General features: G+C 44.7%; 1 long non-coding RNA gene across 3 annotated transcripts; it reads right to left on the bottom strand.

The window, feature by feature from the left end:
* Positions 1 to 209: 209 nt before the first annotated feature.
* LOC128346433 (uncharacterized) lies at positions 210 to 26,357 on the bottom strand. 3 transcript variants are annotated; one of them, XR_008316960.1, is made up of 4 exons: positions 26,267 to 26,357; positions 20,359 to 20,497; positions 13,404 to 13,527; positions 210 to 1,086 (listed from the first exon to the last, which is right to left on the bottom strand). It is a non-coding gene; the product is annotated as an uncharacterized LOC128346433 (long non-coding RNA). The 3 variants fall into 3 exon arrangements; XR_008316962.1 differs by lacking the exon at positions 26,267 to 26,357 and adding an exon at positions 24,161 to 24,213; XR_008316961.1 differs by lacking the exon at positions 26,267 to 26,357 and adding an exon at positions 22,882 to 22,993.
* Between the last annotated feature and the right edge of the window lie 281 nt (positions 26,358 to 26,638).

Below are 26,638 nucleotides of genomic sequence, written 5' to 3'. Positions count from 1 at the left end.
GCTCCTGCTTACTTTGCCAGCTTGCTTTCAGCCACTCTGTGGACAGGACTCCTGTCACTTGCCCTCCCTACTATACCTCCTAGGCTCTCCACTCAACTTTATACTCCTCAGCTTACTTGTCTGCCAAGAGCAGATGGGACTTTCTGTTTTTATGCCACGTAAGGGTACCCCCCCAGCCCTGAGGAGCTCATATGCAGCCTAAAAACATATAATACGTAAGTAGAGTTTTATTGACTTATTTGGAAAATATACATCCTTTCTTGCAATGAACTCAAGGTGCTTTATGAAAATAATGGCTTATAGTGTAATAGACAAAAGTTTGGGTGGTATAGAAGTTTGAGAGATAAATAAATAAATAATAGACAGAATACAAAAGAAAAAGGAGCATGAAGAGAAAAAGAAAATAAGCAAATTCACAAGCATCCAACCTCACAAAATTTTTACATAATTACCAGGTGGAATGACTGGGGAAAGGAGACACTTCTATGATTTGTCAACATGAGCCTTCGCTTCAGGAATTAAAATGTTTGTGAGAATTTCATGACATCAGTGCCAATGTTAGAAGGGCAAGAGCTACACATTCAGCATATCTAGATTTTTATGCCTGAGGATGCATACATGCAGCTAAGAGGGCCAGAGCCATAATCCTGAATACTGTTAAAATACTTTTGAAAGACTCAACTTTTCAGTTCAAGGGCAAACCTACAAAAAGTCAATCTGTTTCATAAAATGTTAAAAGATAACAGTGCTTGAACCAAGTGAATGGGGGAAAATTCATTGGGAAAGTTTATTTCTTATGGGAAATCGGTCTGAAGGCAATAGAATAGTATCACCAAAGTTTCAGATCATTACTTTAGGCTACCCTGGTCCCCATATCTGCACGTTAAATGGCTTAGGGCAATACTTAAATGTTGTATATCAGAGAAGCAGATAAGTTGCTGAACTATGGAATTGTTCTGCACAATCTTGAGTGTTCTTGAAACTGATAAACACTTCAGTTTTTCATTGCTGCTATTGCTTTTGGTACCCAGCACATTTTGCATGGTGCTTCGGTTCCTGTTGATTGAGCAGGAGTCAAGTTCACCTCTGCAATGAAAAGTAAGACTTCCTGGGTTTTTAAAAATCAGAAATAGCTGTGCAAGTGTGAGTGGAACAGTTCCTCCCTATAGTGTTAATAGGTGATATTTTTTCATAACATTGTTAATGACTTCCTCACTAACTATCACAGTAATAATCACAAAAACCCTTTAAGTTAAACCAGGTCAAGGCTGAAAGATAAGCGGGTTGCTTAAAGCTACCCAGGTGGGTTCATCACGGAGGTGAGATTTGAATGGGAGATGTCCTGGCTTGTGGTGCATTCCCTCACCCATTACATTAATTTGTGTAATAGCTTAGCTAGGCAGCTTGATAATATTCACTATTTCTTAGGGTGCCAATCTGGAGCGTAAATGGTTTGAGCTAAAAAGAATTGGCAAATGAGAGCACATATAGGTCACAGTCCAAACAAAAGTTAAATGTGATTAAATCCAAGCTGGTCAGAGACCAGTTTAGTTCTGAACATAAAAAGAGCCCTGTTGGATCCAGCCAAGGCCTGCCTAGTGCAGCACCCCATTGTACCCAGTGGCCAACCAATTGCCCCAGGGAAGCCCACAGGCAGGACATGAAGGCAATAGTAGGCTAATGCACTGGCTTAGGACTAATGGAAAGGGAACTTCAAGGAGATATCTGCATTATGTGAAATGCTGTAGGACATGCCTGTGGTGGCAAGGTGTGGGAAGCTTGGCCTATGTTGGCTCCCAGCCACTGCATCCCATTGCAAAATGGCTGTGTGCATCCACACTGTGTGCAGCATATGCAGGACTCTTTCTGAAGAAGGGGGATTGTCTATTTATTCATTAGTTTATTAACTTTATATCCCTCTCTTCCTTAGAGCAGGCCAAAGTGACGTTATGACTCACTGGTTATATTTATCCTCACAGCAACCCCATAAGGTAGGTTAGGCTGAGAGATAAGTATTATAGGCACATGCACAGAGGCCATGTGCATGCTGGCACTGCCACACCATTCAGGCTGCTGGGTGTGTGTGTGTGTGTGTATGCCACCACAGCAAGAAGCTCCCCAGAGTGGTGGGCACATAGATAAGGACCTGCTTACTTACTTTTAAAGATGCAGCTTCCCCCCACCCTTCTGACACCACCCATGAACATTCAGACTGGTTCATGGTTGGGCCGAACCAGAATGAACTGTTTTGTGGAACCACGAACCGATCAAAATTCTAGTTAATGCCTAGTTAATAGGTCTCTCTTGGTCAGTTAGGAGTCAGTTAGAATTGGTTTTTGGTTTTTGGTTTTTTGAAGGCTAGTGCCTGTTTGTGTATGTTGTTCTATGGCTCTTTCTCTCAGTAAGTGATGTTTTAATTTCTTAATAAAACTTTATTTGTTTTTGAACTCAACCTAATGGCTCCAGATAATCTCTTGAGCTGTACCTCTTTACCACCAGAGCATACTCTGCTGTGTGAGGACTTTAATATTTCTCCTCACACCTCTCAACAGGGTTATGGGCCCAGAGCTCTGCAGCTGGTGAAGAAGGTAATTAGCTTGAAGTGTGTGTGTGTGGAAGGGGTTTCTCAAAGATGGAGACAGAGCAAGCACTACAAAGGATCAAAAAGTTGCAAGGTCCAGATTTTGAAATGTGGTCTTTCAAAATGGAGATGCTCCTAAAAAGCTGGGGTGCTTGGCGCTGCTGAAGCTACATGCATGGTAGAACCGACAGGGCACCTGGTACAGTGACCCCCCACTTTGGAATTCCCAGCACACCAGGTGGGGTTGAACCCACTGCTGGCCAGCACCTGAAGCACTGGAGACAGCAGATGACCACTGTCCACCATATTGCCATCTACTAGATGGGAAAGAGACATCATGAGCAACCATAACTCATTCAGTGGGGTATCCAATGGGAGGGCAGGGTCTAAAGCGGCCCTCATCCTAAAATTTTTGTCATACCAAGCCGAAGAGGTGTCCGCGAAATCCATGATGGCCCAATGGGTGATGTCCATGTACTTTACCATGTACTTTACCCTTAGCTGGCTGAGCCCTCAGAACTGCCCCAATATATATGCTAAATTCTGAGAGCCTATCATTTGTGGTCCGTTCCACAGGCTTACGCTTGGGAACCTCCTGTTCCTTTTTGGAATCCCCTTCTTTCTGTTTAGGTTCAGGCTCATGGAATAATGAACTAAATATGTCCACATACACCCCCCACCCTTTGAGGATCATCTATTTTGTAGCTGGTAACAGGTGATCCCCAAGTGGGAGACCCAAAGCCCCATATGATGAATGCTGAGGGGATGGTACCACCCCCACGGGGTACCTGCCCTCAGCCCCCATCTGTGCAGGGGTGGCACCCTGAGCCATTGCCCCCCTCCACACCTGTTCAGCCACCCCTTATGCCACCGGAGGCCCCCCAGGAGTGCCTGGAAAGTACCAGCAGCCCAGGACTGTGGTGGTGTGGACCAGAATGAATTACAGTCTCAGTCACCAAAAGGTGGCATGGTCCACAGATACATGGGCCAAGGACCTGCCCCATCCTTTACAGATTCCACATCTGCCTCACCTGTCAGGGCTGGTTCACCCAGGGAAGGATCTGGCAATGCAGGTGTCATAGGTGCTGGGTTCAGGGGCTTACTCGATGCAGGCACTGTCTCTGGCCCTTCTCCCCAGCACCGCCCCAGCCAGCCACACACTCTCCCACCCCACCAGGCCACAGCCCAGGCCAAACCACCGTGGCTAAGCCACCAAAGCTCCAGACGTACCCAGCCCAGAAACAGCTTCCATGTTATTCCTCTGGTTGCGCTTGGCTCGTTAGTGGCTCCCCCGTCACTCCTCAGGCTGCTTCCAGCCCACAAATAGCTCCCATACCACTCTGCTTCAGTCCACAAGGCCACGTGTCTAAGGAAGGAGGCAGCCGAGCGAGTTCCTTCCTCGTAGACAAACGGAAGCAGACTGATAGGGAAGACGGGCAGCAGCCCGAGTGGTGTGCAAACCCCGCCCCCCTCGAGCAGCCCTGACCAAGCAGTTTGTGACTCCTGAGGAGGTGGACAAACTGCTGGAAGCAGTATGGCCTACCACCTATTCTCTTGACCCTTGTCTAACATGGCTTATATTGAGGCTATTCTCACAATCAGCTAAAAGGGGAGCCTAGCCCAATTTTAGCAGAACGTGAGAACCACCGGGCTCGCAGGTGAGTCTGGTTGCCTCAAAGCAGATAACCCGCTTGCAAAGCTCTCCCCTTAGCCCAGGTTAGCGGAGCGAGTGCTCTGCTAACAGAGGTTTCTGGATCATGTGTTGCCGCAGCACGGCTCCACGCCGCAGCAACTCAGAAGGAGACCCCCAACCAGGAAGCTAAAAAGTAGTCTCCCGGCTCGAGGGTCTCTCCAGCATGTTCTGTGCGCTCGCACAGAGCATGCCGGAACTTCCGGGGACCATGTGGCCCCTGAACTCCTAAGCTCCTGACAGCTCTGTGATGGAGCCAGCAGTTGTGTGGACAGCTGATTCGGCTGCCCAGAGCTTCCCCTCTGGCCGTCTGCGGGGAGAGTGAGCTAACCTCGCTCTACCCGCAAACCTGCTCTGGGCGAGTCTCACTGAGCATGAGACTTGCCTCATTATCTGGCAGAGAGGCTGTTGTAGAAGGCCTGGTAGAGATTATAAATGCTTCTCTGAGGGAGAGCAGGATGCCTCCTTGTCTTAAGGAGGCAATCATTAGACCTCTTCTGAAGAAGCCTGTGTTGGATACCTCAGAGATAAGCAATTATAGGCCTGTCTCCAAGTGTCCATGGCTGGGCAAGGTAACTGAAAGTGTGGTGGCCTCCCAGATCCAGACAGTCTTGGAGGAAACTGATTATCTAGACCCATTTCAAACTGGCTTTCAGGTGTGCTATGGGATAGAGACTGCCTTGGTCAGCTTGATGGATGATCTCCAGTTGGGAATTGACAAGGGGATGTAACACTGTTGGTCCTTTTGGATGTCTCTACATCTTTCAATACTATTGACCATGGTATCCTTCTGGAACATCAGAGAGGGTTAGGGGTGGGAGGCACTGCTTTATAGTGGTTCCACTCCTACCTCTCAGGCAGATTCCAGATGGTGTTGCTTGGAGACTGTCATTCTTCTAAACAAGAAGTTTTGTTTGGCACTCCCCAAGGCTCCATACTATCTCCAATGTTTTTTATCATCTACATGAAGCCTCTGGGAGAGATCATCAGGAGATATGGTACAGGGTGCTATCAGTATGCTGATGACACCCAAATCTATTTCTCCATGTCAATATCATCAGGAGAAGGCATAACCTCCCTAAATGCCTGCCTGGAGGCAGTAATGGGCTGGATGAGGGATAACAAACAGACTGAATCCAGATAAGATGGAGGTACTTATTGTGAGGGCGGGTGGGTGGGTGGCAGAACTCGGGAGACTATTTTGATCTGCCCATTCTGGATGGGGTCACCGAGAAGGAACAGGTACACAGTCTGGGAGTGCTTATGGATCCACTAGGGATACTCTCCCTAGTATTCCAGGTTGAGGCAGTGGGCAGAGGTGCTTTCTATCAGCTGCTTCTGGTTTTTGAGATAAACAACCTCAGAACAGTACACATGGTAGTACACATGCTGGTAACCTCCAGACATGACTACTGCAATGCACTCTATGTGGGGCTGCCTTTGTGCATAGTCAGGAAACTGCAATTGGTATGCAATGTGGCAGCCAGGTTGGTCACTGGGTCATCTCAAAGAGACCATATTACTCCTATATTACAAGTGCTACACTACCGATAAGTTTCCAGGCAAAATACAAGGTGCTGGTTCTAACCTATAAAGCCCTAAACAGTTTAGGCCACATCTTCTTCGCTATGAGCCCCACTGCCCATTTAGATCATCAGGAGAGGTCCATCTGCAGCTGCCACCAGCCCGTCTGGTGGCTACGCAGGGACAAGCCTTCTCTGTTGCTCCCCTGAGACTCTGGAGTGCACTCCCTGTTGAAATTAGAGCCTCCCCACCTCTGACAACTTTTGAAAAGACTTAACTTTTCACCCACGCTTTTAAATTTAATTTTGGTTTTAAATTGTTTTAAGGTTTTGTAAGTTTTTGTTTTAACTTGTTTTATGTTGTTGTAAGCCATCCAGAGACAGACATTTGGGGTGGCATACAAATTTGATTGAGAGATAGATGGATAGATAGATAGATAGATAGATAGATAGATAGATAGATAGATAGATAGAGAGACTATTTGAATTGTGGTACGGGGAAAAATGCCTAAGCATATTAGAGTTTTTGGTTCAAAATATACAGTATATGCCTATGTGCCAAGAACCAAATTCAACTGCAGGTGTGAGGAAAGGATATTAGTTGGCTATGCACTAGGATGTAAAGGGTATAGAATACTTGATCTTGCCACAGAGATTCCAACAATGTGTAATATGGTATTTTTTGATGAAAAAGAAATGCCAACTGCTGATGAATCACCAGATATTAAACTGGACATTCAGATGCAAAGGAAGTCTGAAGAAGAAATATTAGAGAAAGAAGCTGATGTAATCATTGCTATCCAGAGCAAAATGAAAACATTAAGGCTCAGTCAGAGATAAGGTGCTGAGCAAAAACCAACAAAGGTGTTCCAGCAAAAAAGACTCTCATATATTACTAGGGAGGAAAATGTGCAAGAGTACAAAATGTACATGGGAGGGTATTGATAAAATGTCAGCTGATGAAGCTTGCTATTGCCAGAAACCTGCAGAAGAAGAGCTGCAATCTCTACATACAAATAATACTTGGATACTTATGGAGCTGCCTATGGAAAGGAAAACTGTAGGGTGCAAATGGGTTTTCAAAGTGAAGCACAATGCAGAAGGAGATGACCAGCGCTATAAAGCAAAGCTAGTAGCGAAAGGATATTCTCAGAAATATGGTGAGGATTATGATGAAACATTTGCCCCAGTAGTAAAACACTCTTCTCCAAGAATGCTCCTTTGTATTGCAGCAGTGAGGAAAATGTATGTAGACCATTAAGATGTCAAAACTGCATGGTGAAATTAAAGAGGACGTTTACATGCAGCAACCGCCAGGGTCCGAGAAACCTGGAAAGGAGGGACTTGTGTGTAAGCTCCAAAAGAGCATTTATGGTCTAAAATGAGCAGCAAGAGTGTGGAATACAGTTAAATCAGTTGCTAGTTAAACAAGGGTTTATCCAAGGAAGCTGGCTCTTGTTTTTATTCAAGTTTTAGACACAATAGATGGACGTATTATATACTGATATTTGTTGATGATTTGATTGTTGTAAAACAGAGAAAACAGAGATGGGATTGTAAAGCATTTGAACAAAGAAATAGAAGTAAAGCAAAAGGGAACATTTCCTATTATTTTGGAATACACATAGAAAGAGAATAAGATAGGAACATAGGAAACTGCCATATACTGAGTCAGATCATTGGTCTATCTAGCTCAGTATTGTCTTCACAGACTGGCAGCGGCTTCTCCAAAGTTGCAGGCAGGAATCTCTCTCAGCCCTATCTTCAATTAAAAAATCTTGTCCTATAAAAAATAAATAAAAATCTTGTCCTATCTTGGAGAAGTCAGGGAGGGAATTTGAAACCTTCTGCTCTTCCCAGAGCAGCTTCATCCCCTGAGGGGAATATCTTGCAGTGCTCACACATCAAATCTCCCATTCAGATGCAACCAGGGCAGACCCTGCTTAGCTATGGAGACAAGTCATGCTTGCTACCACAAGACCAGCTCTCCAGCCCATGAGATGGAGGCTATCTTCTTATTTTGAAACAAAGGATAAAAGATTTGTTAGAATGCCTGGGTCTTACAGATGCCAAGGAAGTCTGAACTCCAATGGAAGCTAACTTCTTGAAGCAAGACAGAAACAGCAAGCTTTTCTGGACAATGGGCAATATAAGAAAGCAATTGGGAAACTTATATATTTTGCCACAGTAACAAGACCAGACATCACTTCAGCTGTGAGACTTTTAATAAGGAAAGTGAATGCACCCACTTAAAATGATTGGATTGCCATTAGAAGACTGGGTAAATACCTTAAAGGTACAGCTCATCTAAAACAGGGATGCAGATTGGGCAGAACAGGATGTAAATGCACAAGTGGATACCTCTTCTTTTATGGAGATGATGCTATTAGTTGGTGCAGTCGAAAGCAAAATGTTTCTACGGAGATGGAATCTGTGTCAGCCACTCAGGCTTGCCATTTCTTTTCATAGCAAGTGATGCAGTAGAAGTTAAACCCGTTCACATTTATTTAAGGGGGTGAATTATGGATGCTCTGATAATGTAATCAATTAAGTGCTTACCTTAATCAGTTAAGCACTTGCTTCGGAGTGCTTAGCTTCAGGGCTGACATCAGGGGTTGACATCTTTGGGCAGCTGCTGAGGGTCCAGAGCACTCAGAAGGGCCCACTGCTGATCCCTGAGACCATCTATATGCCCATAACTTTGTGTAGTGTTGACAGAGCAGCTCTATTGGGAGCCACACACATAACATGGTACCCATGATGGGCAGTTTGACAAAAGTCCCCGGAAACCTGAAGCTGGCTCTGAACATCACTATTCCTTATTTAATTCTATGAGGGGGAAATCACCTTTGCTTTTTACATTTTACATTCCAGGGAAGTGACTGCCTTATCTTTTTAAAATAAAGGAACAGAATTTCCTCCTTGATCTAAGCTTATGCTCAATGTTATTGATCCTCATATTTCCGTTCCTAATTGTTGCGGACAGGAGGGCTAGTCTAGACTGTTAGGCACACCATAGCTTATCTGATTTATGTTTGTTTTAAAGATCCAAGATCAGCCATCTGGTAAAGACACCCCCAACACCCCCTTGCATAGGGAGGAATAAATGAAGTTTTCACTACAGAGGATTTGAAGCTGTTTATCTCATATTTTTAAAAGAATAATTCTAAACTGTGTGAATGCTCTAAATATGAATAAAAGTTAATTTTTAGCCTACTTACCAGGGTATGCGAGCTTATGAGATCACCCGGCTTCATGTATGTGTGTTCCTCTGTGTCTCTTTATTACCCCACCCCCACCCCATCAACTTTGCAATGCCTGGACCAATACGAACCAAATTGGGTACAGTTGTAGGGAGACACTGGGACACACCAATGACATAGTTTGTGATTATGTCATCCACCCCAATTCAAGGTGATGGCTGTGCAAAAAAAATTTCATCTGCCCCAATTCAAGATGGTGGACACATAAACATTTGAGGTGCAAGTGGGCTAACTTGTGAGCTGCCAAACCGATCTAAACCAAATTTGCTAGAGCTGTAGAGACACCTAGGGACATCTCAGTGATGTAGTTTGTGATGATGTCATGCACCTTAATTCAAGATAGTGGACACTTGTGGACTGTCTAACCAATTTGAACCAAATTTGGTACAGTTGTAGGGACACATAGGGACAGCTCAAAGGTGAAGTGATGATGGCATCCACCCTGATGGCATCCACCCTGATTTAAGTTGGCAGATGCATGAACATTTGAGGCTCAAGTGGGATTACTTGTGAACCATCTAACCGATTTGAACCAAATTTGCTACATGTGTAGGGACACATAGGGATAGTTTGTGATGGCATAGTTTGTGATGCTGTCATCCACCCCAGTTCAAGACGGCAGATGTGTGAAGGTTTAAGGCTGAAGTGAGCTAACTTGTGAGGATGGTAATTATCAATTAAGATTATAGTGAAAGGAAAGTTGGCAGATTAGTTCTTATCAGAATAACTTGGGTGGGTTTTTTCAATGTTTCAAAAACTGGAATTTGTTGATGGAATCTCATGATATGATATGATATGATATGATATGATATGATATGATATATCACAAACTATACCATTGAGGTGTCCCTGTGTGCAGGCCTGTAACTAGCCTCAAACATTTTTTGGGAGGATTGCATATGTCAGGGGAGGTAGGTTATAAAATGTTCAGTGAAAACAGTGAGGCTGGGGAGGAAAGATAATTTTTTTGGTGTGGCAGGTACACACCACACCATTAAGATCTCCCTGTGTGTCGCTCACTGCAAATGTACCGAATTTGTGTTTAAATTGGTTAGACAGTCCACAAATTAGCCCACTTGTGCCTCAGACATTCATGTGGTGGCCATCTTGAACTAGAGTAGATGACATCATCACACACCACACTATTTGGGCATCCCTATGTGTCCCTACAGCTGTAGCAAATTTGGTTCAAATTGGTTAGGCAGTTCACAAGTTAGCCCACTTGCACCTCAAAAGTTTACACGTCCACCATCTTGGATTGGGGTGGATGACATCATCACAAACTACACCATTGAGGTGTCCCTACAACTGTACACAATTTGGTTCATATTGGTTCAGGCCTTGTAAAGTTGATGGTGGGGCACACACACACACACACACACACACACACACACACACACACACACACACAGAATGCCAGGTGATCTCATAAGCCTACTGGAAAGTAGGCTAAAAAGGTAGATCCACAATTCCACTTTTGTAGGCAGACTTCTGTGTGCATAGCTGGTGAAGCTGTGTATCTTAGATGTGCACAAGGAAGCCACTGAGGCTGCTGGAGGTGTCTTTTGGTTCAATCATGAGTGCACATCCCCTCACTAGTTCTAATGTGTGACTAGTTGTACATGACTATAGCCGGATCAGGTCTAATATGTTCAAGTGTGACACACAGAGAAGTAAACGTATATCTAATAACATTGAAAAAGGCCCTTTTGGCCTTTTCTTTTCTTTCTTCAAAATAATTAGCTAAATAGCTTTCTAATTGGAATTATTATCATACAGAACATGTCACATCAAAGGTTTGTGGGTTTTTTTGCTCTGTAAAAGAGACCATAGAAACAATGGGCTGAATAACACAGTTATAAAAACAGTGCAAAGCCAGAAAGCCTTGTGAATATATCAAGTATTGCAACCAAATCTAATTTCAGCAATTTTCAGGTGATGAATAGGTATTGTAGTACAAACAGTCAGAACACCCACTCCTTTTTAGAAATAACTGTTATTCACAAGAATCTGACAAGCCACTAGAAAATATTTAAAAGGGAAACAGAAAGGGACAGAAACCTATGCAAAAGTTAATACATACAGCCCTTGAGCAGAACGGCCGGTGGGCTGCCTCACATATTTTGAGAAATGGCACAAAAGTGCATTGTACTTTCTGCACTTTACTTCTTGCAAATTTTTAAGTTTATGTTTTAACGGTATTTTATTTTATTTATTTTGCACATATATAGCTGCTGTGATGTGTTTAATGAATTCTTTGTGGGGGAAATATCTCGTATTCGGGCCGACTTGGATTTCGTCTCCACACTTACTTCAGTATCTGATGTGGAGGTATCCAGCGACTCCTCTTATGTGGTTAGGTTGGATCAGTTCCAGTTTGTGACTCCTGAGGATGTGGACAAGCTGATTGGAATGGTGCAGTCCACCACCTGTCCTCTTGACCCTTGCCTGACATGGCTTATATTATCTGGCAGGGGGGTTGTTGTAGAAGGCCTGGTAGAGATCATAAATGTGTCTCTGAGGGAAGGTAGGATGCCTCCTAGTCTTAAGGAGGCAATTATTAGACCGCTTCTAAAGAAGCCTACCTTGGACCCCTCAGAACTGAGTAACTACAGGCCTGTCTCCAACCTTCCGTGGCTGGGCAAGGTAATTAAGAGGGTGGTGGCCTCCCAGCTCCAGACAGGTTTGGAGGAAACGGATTATCTAGACCCATTTCAAACTGGCTTCCGGGCTGGCTATGGGGTGGAGACTGCCTTGGTCGGCCTGATGGATGATCTCCAATTGGGAATTGACAGAGGAAGTGTGACTCTATTGGTCTTTTTGGACTTCTCGGCGGCTTTCAATACTATCGACCATAGTATCCTTCTGGAGCGTCTGAGGGGGGTTGGGAGGCACGGCTTTGCAGTGGTTCCGCTCCTACCTCTTGGACAGGTTCCAGATGGTGTCCCTTGGAGACTGCTGTTCTTCAAAATCTGAACATTTGTATGGTGTCCCTCAGGGCACTGTATTGTCTCCAATGTTGTTTAACATCTACATGAAACCGCTGAGAGAGATCATCAGGAGATTTGGTGCAGGGTGCTATCAGTATGCTGATGACACCCAAATCTATTTCTCCATGTCAGCATCATCGGGAGAGAGCATAACCTCCCTAAATGCCTGCCTGGAGGTGGTAATGGGCTGGATGAGGGATAACAAACTGAGACTGAATCCAGATAAGACGGAGGTACTCATTGTGCGGGGTCGGAACTTGAGAGACGATTTTGATCTGCCTGTTCTGGATGGGGTCACACTTCCCCAGAAGGAACAGATACGCAGTCTAGGGGTGCTTCTGCATCCAAGACTCTCCTTGGTGTCCCAGGCCGAGGCGGTGGCCAGAGGTGCCTTCTATCAGCTTTGGCTGATATGCCAGCTGCATCCGTTTCTTGAGATAGACGACCTCATAACAGTGGTAAGCTCTTACCTCTGCTGGTAAGCTCCAGACTGATTTACTGCAATGCGCTCTATGTGGGGCTGCCCTTGTACGTAGTCCGGAAACTACAGTTGGTCCAGAATGCAGCAGCCAGGCTGGTCTCTGGGTCATCTAGAAGAGACCATATTACTCCTGTATTGAAGGAGTTATAGTGGCTGCCGATATGTTTCCGGGCAAAATACAAGGTGTATCAAGGTATACCTATCAAGCCCTAAACAGCTTGGGCCCTGGGTATTTACAAGAATGTCTTCTTCGTTATGAACCCCACCGCCCATTAAGATCATCAGGAGAGGTCCGTCTGCATTTGCCACCGGCTCATCTGGTGGCTACTCAGGGATGGGCCTTCTCCGTTGCTGCCCCGAGGCTTTGGAATGTGCTCCCTAGTGAAATAAGAGCCTCCCCATCTCTGACAACTTTTAAAAAGTCTTTAAAGACACATCTGTTCACCCAGGCTTTTAACTGATATTGTTTTTCATTGTTTTAGTGTTGTTTTTAGAATATTATTGTAAAATTTTAAACTGTGTTTTAAATTTCTTGCTTTTAAATTTTCTGTTTTTGTTTTTAATTAGTGTTCTACTGTTTTTATTTGTTGTGAACCGCCCTGAGACCTTGGGTTAGGGCGGTATAAAAATGCACTAAATAAATAAATAAATAAATAAATAAATAAATATCCAATTCTTCCGCCAAGGAGCCCAGAGTGGTGGACACGGTTATGTTTATTCTCAGAACAACCCTGTTAGATAGGTTAGGCGGAGGGATACATGACTGGCCCAGAGTCACCCAGTGAGTTCCATGGCTGAATGGGGATTTGAACTCAGGTCTCCCTGTTCCTAGTACAACACTCTAACCATGCTGAGGATAAGCTTGTGTATCTTACCTGCAATGATTTCTGAATGCAAGTAGATTAGTAGAATCATACAGCTGGAGGCCATCTGGTCCAACCTCCTGCTTGATACAGGAAATCTAGCGTTACAGCAGCCCCAACAGATTCCAGCCTCTGACTGAAGACCAAGGGAGGGAGGGAAAGCACATATGAGAGAGAGAGAGAGAGAGAGAGAGAGAGAGAGAGAGAGATATCACTTCCCATGAGGTAACTGATTCTATTGTCAAACTTCTTACCATTAAGAAGTACTTGTGTACCCTACTTTGATGCCTGGACAGTAGCTAGCTAGCAGTGCTTAGTGCAATATCAATGGCTGGATAGTGCTAGGCATTCTCCAGGAATTGTGTTTGCATCATATGGTCCCATGCAGCTCCAAATGGCTCCTGAATTATATTTCCTGTACTGGCTGGGACCTTTCTCAATTCCCATGGTCATCATACAGTGACCACATTCATTCATTCATTCTCTCTCTCTCTCTCTCTCTCTCTCTCTCTCTCTCTCACACACACACACACACACACACACACACACACACACCTTTCACGGCTCAGAGGGAAGTAATATGGAAGCAAGCTTATCCTAGAGCTTCAGTATCTTCACTGACACCCACTGTGCTCTGGGTATACATCAAGGAACTGGTTTTAATCTGGAAAGCCCATTATGCTTTGGGTCATGAGTTACTAAAAGTCTTCCTCTCCTATGTTCGGTCACATTCTGCTTTCCCTTGAAAATGCTCAGATATTTTGGCTTAGGAGGAGCCTTGAAATTCATTTTGAATCCCATTCCCCTCCCCCGCCATTTTTTTTGCACTACCCCAAGGATGTGCAGACACACACCCCCGCCGAAAAATTCCCTGAGAAATTTCACTTCTCTTATAGAAACCTGTTTTGCTGCAACTGTAAATCAGCAAATAAAGTGAAAAGTTATAATTAGCATTTTATAGCACTTTAGAGCATTCAAATTGTTTCATGCATATTATCTTAATTCCTCTAAGGCAATTCAGTACTATTGTCCCTAAATTGCAGATGTAGGGTTGATACTGAGAAATAGGAACTTGCCTAAGCCAACTGATGTGTTCATGGTAGATGTGAAATTTGAACACAAAGCTTCTTGATTCTCTTAGCCCTATACTACTCTTTTCTCCATGAATTATCTCTCAGGAGCTAAACAAGCATTTTCAATGAGTTTCCTTTCTGGCTTTATTGAAGAGGAGGATTAATGTTATCAAACAAATGTCTACCTCAAAATCAAAACTCTATGTACCTTTTGTATACAACAAAACATATGTAACTTGGTTTGTTATCTGCCCAAATGCGATATGGCATTTCAGTAATTGAATGTTTGCATCAACACATCCAATGCTTATCTGCGGTAATCAAATATTTCAAAAAATTACTACATAAGTAGATGTTAAAAGCTATTATTTGAGTTACAGCTATTTTAGAGCTCCACAGATTCTCCATTTCATATCTGAACTCTGAGTGTCACTAGCAGTTAACATTTTTAGGAGTTCAGTGTTTAACTCCTCTTTCTAAACCAGCACTCTGGATATGTGCAGTCTGATGAATGAGACACTTTTTAGACAACTTAGAATTATAGTAAACCACATTTATTCTAAAGGTCTAGGTGGCATTCAAAATATCCACAAGTTCAAATTAACTTGTGGATATTTTGAATGCCACCTTCAAATTAATAGAAGGACTTTTTATGAAAACCTAAGACTGATATGGCAGCTAGAGAGCAGGTTGTGGAGATCATCAGGACGTGTAGTGAATCAGTCACCAGAGCTTCCCGCAGTCCTAGTAGTCAGTTCTGATCTGTAGGATACCTCTTTGTAAAGAGAGTGTATGCTTTCTCGTTGTCTCAGTCAGTTCTTCAGCCTCCCGGCCTGAGAAGCTCAGTTCAGGCAGAGCCAGTGCCAGACTATTTTGCGCCCTAGGCAAGGCTAAGTACTAGCCCCTCCCCCCCAAAAAAATTTGTATAACTGTGATACAAATTGAATTCAGTTTAACAGTCTTGTTAGTGTTGGAAATGAACTGTTTTTTTCCTAATATTTCTACTCATTATTCTGGTTCTCACACTCTTAACACATTGACACTCTACACTCTGCGCCCCTCTGAGGTCTGCACCCTAGGTAGTTGCCTAGTTGGCCTATGGTAGCACCAGCCCTGAGTTCAGGCTCAGGCATGGGTATATGCTCTGTATGCTCTGCTTGAAGACAGATGCAAAGAACCCATTTGGCTTATCTGGAATCTCCCTATCCTCCTTAATCATATCTTTCACTCCCTATATTTCAGAAATGATATCCCCCACCTCAGCCCTATAGCCTTTGTCAGGGGGAGACTGGACATCTAGAGGCAAGCTAGAAGCAGACAGTCAAACAGGGGTTGTGCAAACAGCCAGAAATCTCAGACCAGGAACTTGAGCAGTAGGGCTCCTGTACCTTTCTCTCTAGCTCAGCAATGCATGTTCCAGGCAAAAGGAGTTATCAGCCTGCTTTCTGCTGCTATTACAGAACTGCTAATATAATGGCCGGAACCAGAACGGCAGTCCAGATGACCTGAGGAACCAGTTGAGGCCTGACTGGCCTTAAGTTCCTCCAGACTTAGTTCCTGAGTCTGAGCGATAGCACAGACTTGCCTCATCTAATCTTGGCTGCATAAACCAGCTCTTGACTACCTGCCTGCCCTCAACCACATCTTCCTTTGCTGGTCCTTCTTTTGATAGTCGTCTACCTAATCTGGCACTTAACCCCAGCGTCTCTTGATCATGTCTGCTGCCTCTGACCCCTTTAACCCTCATCTGATTGTGAAGCAGGCACAATCAGGACCATAGCAGCCCCCTAGCAGTGACCTACCTTACAGCCAAGACAAATCCTGACAGAGATTTTAGCCTGAGAAGGCAGGCCAGATTCATCAGCTTTTATGAGATCATCATCAGGTAGAACCATATACTGTCATTAAAAACCTCTAAATACTGCTTTTCAATGAAATGTTCTCAAAGTGGTTTACATAGCAAAAAGTTTACAAAAATGGCTCCTTGTTTCCAAAGTGCTCACAGTCTAAAACTAACAACTTTAAACACACAAAGGAGACATCCTCAATAGCTACTGGATAGACGCTAAGCTGGGCTGGATAGATACAGTTGCTACTCCCCTGCTAAATATAGGAAAGCAACCGCTTTAAAAGGGGCCTCTTTGCATAATTAGCTGGAGGGGGTGGAGCTAAAGAGAGGATTGCTGGTCTTGTGGTAGCAAGCATGACTTGTCCCCTTAGCTAAGAAGGGTCAACCCTGGTTGCATTTGAATGAGAGACCACATGTGAGCACTGTAAGATATTCCCCTCAGGGGATAGAGCCACTCTGGGAAGAGCAGAAGGCTTCAAGTTCCCTCCCTGGCTTCTCCAGGATAGGGCTGAGAGAGATTCCTGCCTGCAACCTTGGAGAAGCCGCTGCCAGTCTGTGTAGACAATACTGAGCTAGATAGACCAATAGTCTGACAGTATATGGCAGCTTCCTATGTTCCTATGAGTTCCATGTATCACCTGACCTCTGCTGAGCTGGTAAGTTCAGTACCAGCCTCTGGCCATCTGTGGTGGATGTGAAGATCCACAATACACAACAGGGTACAGCTAGCTGTAGAGTCAAGCTAGAGAACAGGGTAGCAGCTACCTCTAGTAGTCCGGAGAGTAAGATGCCTAAGTCCAACTGCCAGAGGCCCTGATCCGAGACTGGCTCCTTACAGATGGGGAAAAGATTCCTCATGCCATGGTTCAGTTTTCCCTCATCAGACTTTGCTTCTAGGTCCTTAAAAAGGGGCGGCCCTTTCATGAGGCAAGGTGAGGCTGTTGCCTAAGATGATGGGTTCCTGGGGCACCAGCAGGGTGGCCGTATGCCCCGCATCACCAGAGCAACCCTTCAGGACCAATCTTATCTTTCCCTGCTTTAGAAGGAGTGCTTCTCTCACACACTCCTTGCAAAAATTGCAAGAAGCACAAGGAGAGAAGAGGCTGCTGCTGACAGCCTTCGTTCCTCCCCGCCCTCCCCTCGGCACCACTTTCAAAGCTTGCAAGGATCAGTTGTAAAAGGGGGATGCCCCCCACCAGAGGCATTGGGCAAGACAGCATTTGGAGGCTTGCCTCAGGTGCTGCAATACCTCGGGCTGGCCCTGTTAACCCATATATCCGAGGCCTTTTAGCTTTGATGAGAATTCATTCCAGTGATTTTATGAAATATGTTACAGATGTATGCAGTGGACAGAGTACCTCAATGAGAATGATGTGCTTTTCCATTAAAAAAAAAAAAAATCAGAATAACGTCCTGGGCAACCACATGGGGATTTGCATGCCCTTGGTATTGTTTCCTCATGAATTGCAAAACTGATGCGTTAAAACCAGCCTTTGTGGTATTACTGAGTATTAATCAACCCTGTGATTCCTGTCTTGTTTAATCAAGAACACTATGTAAGGCTTTCGAGCTTGGCTACCTCCCCACATCTTGGGTTAATCACATGCTGACTAGTTTTTATGTTGAACAAATTAAATCTTATTTTCCTTCTAGCCTTTTCTGGATTACTCTTCCAGGGAAGGTGATGGTTTAGAATTCACAGCAATTGACTTGGACATTTTTCTGTAGCCAAGGTTTGATCAGTAGATAAACTAATTTAAAGTCAACATTTAATATGTTGCACTTGACATTTTTTGGTATAGATGTCACAAGGCCCTTGAGGCAACTGGTGCTCCCTAAAGAGGATGTGCGCCACTCCCAGCTTCATCCCAAATGTTACTTTCAGCTCAGGCCATGCAAAAGCCACCCCCTTTCACAGCCTTCTATTCTCCTGCCATTCTCTTTTCAGCTTTGCTTTCAAAAAAATGTTATATACTGTACTCCATAGGCCACAGAGGCGCACTTAGCCACGGACCTTGGGGATTAGGTCTGTGGCCTCCTGTCTCCAGGGGGGCCTCCAAATATTCAGGGGGATGGGCTCTGCAGAGCCCCGCTACCACCCTGCACCAGTTAAATCTCTCCCCCCACCACTTTTTACAACAACCACTGTCCAGCAGGGATGGGGGCAGCCACATGAGGGGAGACTAAGGTGGGGGAGTCGTTGCTGGCAGCAAGAGCTCCTTCCCTGAGCCTGCCCGACTCACAAATGACAGATCAGGCTGTTTTTGGCCCATTTAGGGCCAAACATGCGCAGAACTGGGGGAGACAGAGAAACAGAGAAATGAGGGAGAGATTCCTATCTCCCCCTACCACCACCACTCCACACTCACTTGGAGTTCCACAGGGGATCTGCTGGATGCAACTTTCAGGATAAACTTTTCAGAACTCTTGTATAGGTCGCCAGGAACTGGAGCTATCTTGGCTTGGAAGTCAGTCCCTCTGAAATCAGTGGAGTTTAATTTCAAATCACTTAGTCAATCCCATGCATCCTTTCTTCAGAGCATGCCTGCTTGATCCAAGTCAGACTTACTTCCGAGTAAATGTGCATCATGAGATCGGCTTCTACCAGCCTTTTGCAGCTGGTGCCCAGGAGAGAGGCTGTAAACCACCCCCTCTGCTTTTGTTTCCTTTTTCCAAAATGCTCAACTAAACTACATCAGGGTGTTAGGGTGGATTATAGCCTTGAACTTCCAGAAAAATAGTTCTCTTCGCCACCGCCCACCTCTCTCAACAGATTTCCTCCAAACTTGTTCCAGGCAACTTATCTTAAGGTTGCAATTATACTGTGGAAAACAATTCCTTCCTTCCTTCCTTCCAACCAGCTACTAAAACTTCTGACACGAACGAATCCTAAACACACACTTCCACCTATTTCTGTAGCATTAGTTTCCAACAGCTTGATGCTAAACATATGCTCCAAAGTTAAGGTAATTTCTGTTTACTTTTGTTTTTCCTTCCAAGTAAACATGTTTAAACTGGTGTGAGCCAGCACAGTTGTTAACAGTAGCTTTGGTACCTGGATTCCACACATGTTGGGAAGGAAGGCTTCTCAAGTGGACTGACTTCCAATGCAAAGGTTTGGGATAAGAGAGAGACAGGTCAGGAAATCAGGAAGTTGCACTGTAGGAACAGTGGATTACTCTGAAAGGTTTTTAATAGACAGGCTATAGGAGATGAGCAGAACTTGAGGTTGCGAAGCCTATCAGTGTCTGAATTATCCCTCTGGAAAAGGTGGTTCTCCAAGATACACATCCAAAGTATCAAATTCGGCCATTTTGTCAAGGGAGGGGTCTTGCAGGCCTGTAAAAGCAGTGGTGGCAGACCCCAGAAGATGAGGCTTGCAAGAGGGAAGAGGGGGAGCATTAGGGTTGTCAAGGGAAGTGGGGGCAAGGCCAACAAGGGTGGCAGGGTGGTGTCAGTGACATCTCTGACCCAGGGGGAAGGGCTAGCGAATTAGGGCAGGACAGCTCTTTGCAGTCACCTCAAACAGTGAAAGATAAAAAGCAAGCAATGGTTGGATTCCAAATCACCTGATCTTATTTCTGGAATTGTAGCAATATTTCTTCTCCTCCTTCTTCTCCTCCTTCCCCCCTCCCCTCCCATTTTATTTTCAGACTTTCAATGCAGCAGATGGGTGATTGGGTGCAGTTTACAACTTGCGCACACACGCACCCTTTACAGGTTAACAATGTGGGCAGTGCATGCACACAAGGATTTAGTCAGTGCAAAAAAGAAAACTGGATATGATCCCACCATTGCATCAAGTTCCCTTTTTGTGCTTGGATTCAATTGAAATATGAACACAGCAGTAGCTTAAAAGAAAGAAAGAAAGAAAGAAAGAAAGAAAGAAAGAAAGAAAGAAAGAAAGACACAAACTGAAAACCGTGGCAAACGAAAACAGGTCCATAATAACATCACAGACCACAATCTCATCCCAGGGGTCAGGTGATCCCAAGAACCAATCCCATGACACTCTATAGTCTGCTGTATAGTCTGCTGTACTTACCTGGGCATCTCACAGTAGTGACAGGCCACTGGGCTATCTGATTGACTTTGCCTCTGCTCCACCTATTTGCTGCTTTTCCACTGTGGAGTGGGATGTGGGGGTCTCTGTTAGCATTCAGGCCTGGGCACATCACGCATCCCTAATGGAGATATTAGCAAGAAAACATTCACAGGCAAAACTGTTTCCCACTGCTTTCAGAAAGACTTCCAGGCACACTGAATGCAACGATTTCTCATTTTCAAGCAGGCAAATGCTACAGCAGGCATGATTAATTCCTTATATAATCTTTGTGGCATTTTTCTTATATGGCAATCAATGCATTCTTTATTCTAAATCAAATAAATAATGAATAAAAGCTGGTTGACCTTCTTGGAGCAAGAATCCCAGGGTTGTTTCTATTCTCTTAAGATGGACATGAAAAGCCCAGCACATGAAATATGGATACTAAAAGTAAAGAGCATGAGCATTCCCCAAAGATACCAGGCATTTGAAGATATTCTTGTTAAATATTTTGATTCTTACTTTGGATCCATCCATATTTGTTTTGCAAATGAATTGAAAAGTAACTTTACAAAATATTCCCAACTTTTTCAGATTAGCATTTTGAATGCTGTACTGATACACTCAAGGTTGTTTCAGTGGGAGTAAAGAGAATCATTTCTATAACATTTTCCATGATTCATTGTTCAGCTTTTAAATGCAGAGATACTCTATCTAGGCATTTTCCAGATTACGCACTGTAACAGTTTTGTTACATGTTCACTAAGTGCCCCTCCATTTTGCCCATGTTATGACATCGGTGTTGTTATGTTATCAGCAGGGTACCGTTCATATTTCCCATGCCCTCTTTCAGATTTGTTTCATTATTGCCCTATAACATGGCAAAAGTGTTGCAGGAAAGTAGCTGTATTTTTCCGTTGTAGGGAGGCATGTCACATTATTTATGCTTGCAGTGTGTTGCAGTGTGGACAGTTATATTATTATTATCTCTTGTTTACACAGTCAGACAGGTGTTATTGACTGGTTTGTTTTATCCAGACATCGAGTCCCTCCCAAGGACCTGGGATGGCTGAATTTTATTGTCAATTGTTATAGATATTGTCACAGAATATAGGCTGTTCCCAGTAAAGCTGCTTTTTGTAATTGGCTGATGGTGATTTCTGTGGCCCCTATGGTGTTGAGGTGCTCTTCAAGGTCTTTTGGAATTGCACCCAGGGCGCCAGTTACCACTGGGATTATTTTGGTCTTTTTCTGCCACAGCCTTTCAATTTCAATTTGTAGATCTTTGTATTTGGTGATTTTTTCTATTTCGTTTTCTTCTATTCTGCTATCCCCTAATATTGCTATGTCGATTACTTTGACTTGTTTTTCTTTCTTCTCGACTACAGTGATATCTGGTGTATTGTATGGCAGATGTTTGTCTGTTTGTAGTCGGAAGTCCCATAATATTTTTACATCTTCATTTTCTACAACTTTTTCAATTTTATGGTCCCACCAATGTTTGGCTACAGGTAGCTTGCATTTTTTGCAGATTTTCCAGTGTATCATCCCTGCTACCTTGTCATGCCTTTGTTGGTAGTCAGTCTGTGCGATCTTTTTACAACAGCTGATTAGGTGGTCCACGGTTTCATCTGCTTCTTTACAAAGGCGGCACTTGCTGTTTGTTGTGGATTTTTCTACTTTTGCTCTTATTGCATTTGTTCTTAGTGCCTGTTCTTGTGCAGCCAGTATAAAACTCTCTGTTTCTTTCTTCAAGTAACCATTCTTAAGCCATTGCCAGGTCTTGGTGATGTCTGATTTTCCACTTATATTGTGCAAATAGCCTCAATGTTTGGCTAGGGACAGTCAAGGCTACATCAGTTGATAGATGTGCAGTATCACTTCCCAGAAACCTCTTGCGATGTAGTTTTAGGAGCCACACTTCCACACTGTGAATTTGAGAGAAGGGGCAGGAAATCTTGGTGTCTGTATTCTAAAACCACCAAAAATACAACAGTTGCACAGATCTATCTGAAATGGATCCAGGGCTCAGTTGTCTTGCTCTGGAATGCTAAATTGCTGCTGTGAGACTCAGAGGACACAGACAACATCTTCCTGTAGTAATTTAAACGTCTTGTGTGATAAGGCTACTGATCCATGAGAAGGTTAACAGCCTTCACATCAAAGGACCTGACAGTTTTCATTCTGGTGTGTTTACTGCAAAGTATTTGTTGATAACCAAAGGAACACATATGTGTTTTGAAACCTGGTTGTTGGTCTTTTAAAATCACTAATTCAGCCTCATGAGAAACAGAAGTTTTGGATGAAAACTACGGCATGGTTTTCACTCTCTTCTGGTGAAGTTGTTATCTGTTTTCTTTAACTTGTTACATTTCACCAGAGAAACCAATTTGTCCTATTTTTCTATTAGCACTTGTTTCACTGGGTCCAACAACAGAATAAGCTGTGCCACCTTGATTTAGTGGTCTGCTATACACTATGTATGTAAACGTCTGATCAATCATTTGGAAGACTTCTAATGACCTGGTCTTCAAGTAGTGGGCTGGAATGCAGCTATGGATGTGCACTCTGACCTGAACCGAGCCCCATAAGTACAGTAGCAGCACCACCATTTGCGGGCTGGGCAGGGAGGAGCTAAGAGAAAGAGAGCAGGAAAAAGAGACAAACATAAACAACACAAAATCAAATTGGGTTAAAGGTTGAGGTTAATGGCAGCAGATTCTGAGTCTGAAGGTGAAAGGCTAAGCTTGTGAAGTATTCTTTGCACAGTCCACTGCCAGAATTATTCTCACTCAAAGCTTGGGATATAAACGAATTAGACGAGGCCTGCTCAACTTCGGCCCTCCTGCAGATGTTGGCCTAAAACTTCCATAATCCCTGGCTATTGGTCACTGTGGCTGGGGTCTGTGGGAGTTGTAGTCCAGAAACAGCTGCGGGGGGGGGGCGCTAAGTTGAGCAGGCCTGAATTAGACAGATGTGTCTCACTATTGCAAGAAAACCATCCTGTGATAATCAGAGACGGGGTGGCCGACCAGAGGCTCTCCAACTGTTGTCAGACTACGGGGCTATTCTTACGATCACAAAAATCAGGCTAGGAAAATCCTAGCCCGATTTTGGTGATCGTAAGAATCACCGGGCTCGCAGCAGAGCCCGGTGGTTCTGGAGTGGCTAACCCCTCTCCTTTAGCCCACCCCTTAGCCCGGGTTTGCGGAGCGAGCGCACCGCAAACCTGGGCTATCTGCTCGTGAGTAGCTGTGGTGCGGCTCCACACCGCGGCTACTCATGAGTAGACCCCCAGCCGGGAGGCTTAAGAGCAGCCTCCCGGCTCAGGGGTCTCCCCAGTATGCCCTGCGCGCTCGTGCAGGGCATACTGGGGTTTGTGGGGGCCTTGCGGCCCCCACTCCCCCCACCCTCCGCCGGTTCCACCGCCCAGGGCTCCCTGCCCGCTCGTGAGCGGGGAGAGCGGGCTTAGCCTGCTCTTCCCACTCACCGGACGAAACCGGGTCTCACTCATCGTGAGACCCAGCCCTACATCTTCTATCCTCCACAGCTGCAATTTATTGTGGCCACAATAAACTTCAGCTTTGGATGATAGAAGTTGCAGTCTGTGTTGATGAGAGCTGTAGTTCAACAACAACGGGAGAGCTTGAAGTTGGCTACCCCGATCTAGTATGAACATACGATGAGAAAGGACAACTGTTCTATACTATCTTAAATAGCTTCATTTATATCTCAGATGATTTCCCCCCTGCATACATTATTCTAATCATACTCATTCATTATCAGATCTTAAAGATGGTACCTTATAGTTGGAGTAAATGTGTGATGTTCGTGCTTCAAAATATGTCCAGGTTCAAAACTCTCAGATATTCCCTAGAAAATATGTTGACCTTGCACAGACGTATTCTTATTTCTAAATTATTGCAGTAACGTAGCAACAGGTATTTCTTCTCTATAGTACTGTTTTATTGTCATTTTATTTAGCTGCATGAAGAAATGTTGCTCCAGTATGGGGCCTCCTGCAAAAATCACTCACAACCCATCTGGGACTCTCAGCTCCTGCACTAGCAAACATCTTAGGAACATAGGAGGCTGTCTTCTACTGAGTCAGACCACTGATCCATCTAGCTCAGTATTGTCTTCACAGACTGGCAGCGGCTTCTCCAAGGTTACAGACAGCATCTCTCTCAGCCATATCCGGGAAGGTCTGCTGGCGGGTGGGGGGGACATGGAATCTTTTGCGTGCAAACATGCATATGCTCTTCCCAGAGCAGCCTCCTCCCCTAAGTGGGATATCTTACAGTGTTCATATGTCTCCCATTCAAATGCAAACCAGGGCTGACCCTGCTTAGCAAAAAGCCAATGCATGCTTGCTACCACAAGCCTAGTTCTCCTCCCTACCTAATAGGAAGCTGCCTGTACCATCTAGCTCAGTACTGTCTACACAGACCGGTAGTGGCTCCTCCAGGGTTACAGGCATGAGTCTCCTTCAACCTTACCTGGAGATACCAGGGAGGGAACCTAGATCATCTGCATGCAAGCATGCAGTTCTTCTTCCCAAACCATCCCCCTCCCCTAAAGGGAATATCTTACAGTGCTCACATGTCTCCCATTCAAATGCAAACCATGTTGTGTGCCAAAGTCACGGTGCACTGTGTATGCTCTGGAGCTACACCTGCCAAAGGAGTTTGAACACACTGCCCTCGAGGGCAGGGGGCGAGGCGCTCTCAAATTCCTTAGAGAGATAAAGCAGTTTCTGGCAAAAGCACAGGCACAGGGAGTCATTTAAAATGTTTACTTAAACTAATAAAAGCATTACAAAGGCAGGATCTGGCAAGGGTGTGTGTGAGAGAGAAAGTTCAGTGGTGAATAATGTCTAATATATCTAACACTGAGAAGGAGGAAAGGAGGGCAAAGGAGAAGGAAGGAAAGGAAGGGGAGAGAGGGGACCGAAGGGGAGAGGAGGGAGTGTACTCAGCAATCTTCAGAAAGGGTTAGGGTGCTCATATTACTGAATCTGGTGCAGCTTGTTGAAGGCTGGCAGTGGCTAGTGCTGGTTGCACCCGCAGGCCCCCTATGAAGACAGGACATGCTTAATTTTTTAAAAAAAATTTAATTTAAGACAGGACATCTTAATTTTTGTGTGTGAGCCCTTTGGGGACAGGGATCCATCTTATTTATTTATTATTTCTCTGTGTAAACCACCCTGAGCTATTTTTGGGGGGGCGGTCTAGAAATCAAGTCAAATCAAGTCTAAATAAATAAATAAATAAATAAATGGAGTAAAATAGGGCCACTTTATTAATGTACAGCAGAAATAAGACTTGCAATGAGGTACCTCACTAACTAGAGTGCAGGTACTCCTCCTGTGTAGGACCGCCTCCTAGAGAGGGCCATCTCTTTGCTAGGGCAAAGGGCCAGGTGCTGATTCCATCAGGCACCAGGTCCTGATGCCCTCTCACCATGAGGCTTTCCCCTGCTGAGGCGGGGGAAACAAGGCCCTCCCCAACCCAAGCTGCAGAACTCTGAGTGGTAAGCTGAGCCACTCCCTGATGAGGGGCCATTTCCAAACCTCCAGGCCTCAAAAACCTTGAAGGGCTGTTCTATGGCCTCCCCTCACCTCAAATGGCCCTCCGTCCAAACACCGTTTTTTAAAATAATAATAATATTATTATTATTATTACATTTATATCCCACTCTTCCTCCAAGGAGCCCAGAGCGGTATACTACATACTTGAGTTTCTCTTTCACAACAATCCTGTGAAGTAGGTTAGGCTGAGAGAAGTGACTGGCCCAGAGTCACCCAGCTAGTTTTATGGCTGAATGGGGATTTGAACTCGGGTCTCCCCGGTCCTAGTCCAGCACTCTAACCACTACACCACGCTGGCTTCCTAATCAATCTACATACCCCACATCCGCACTCTCCTGCCACAAAAGTGGGGCAAACCTCTTGCCACGCTGCAGAGCTACAGGGCCTAATGGGGGCAGGCCGGTTCTGTAACCAGCCCGCCCCCTTCCCCGATTGGCTGATACTTGCCACATGTGGGGGGAGGCAAGATGGCAGCACCGTGCCTGCCTCATGTGCCAGACGCACAACCTCTCCCCGCCACCCCATTGCACTGGCGCACTGCAGGGATCAGCATTGCTGAAGTTTGATGAAAATGTAAGCCGCAGATTGCAGAAGGATCTCAGAGCCCAGGTCTGGAATGTGTTGGACAGACAAGTCAGCATTTACCCTGAGTCCCTACCACCACCACCACCACGGGGGCAGTCATCCCAA

This window comes from Hemicordylus capensis, chromosome 2 (genome assembly GCF_027244095.1).
Source record: "Hemicordylus capensis ecotype Gifberg chromosome 2, rHemCap1.1.pri, whole genome shotgun sequence".
NCBI lineage: Eukaryota > Metazoa > Chordata > Lepidosauria > Squamata > Cordylidae > Hemicordylus > Hemicordylus capensis.
This window is presented reverse-complemented; position numbering and strand designations above follow the sequence as displayed.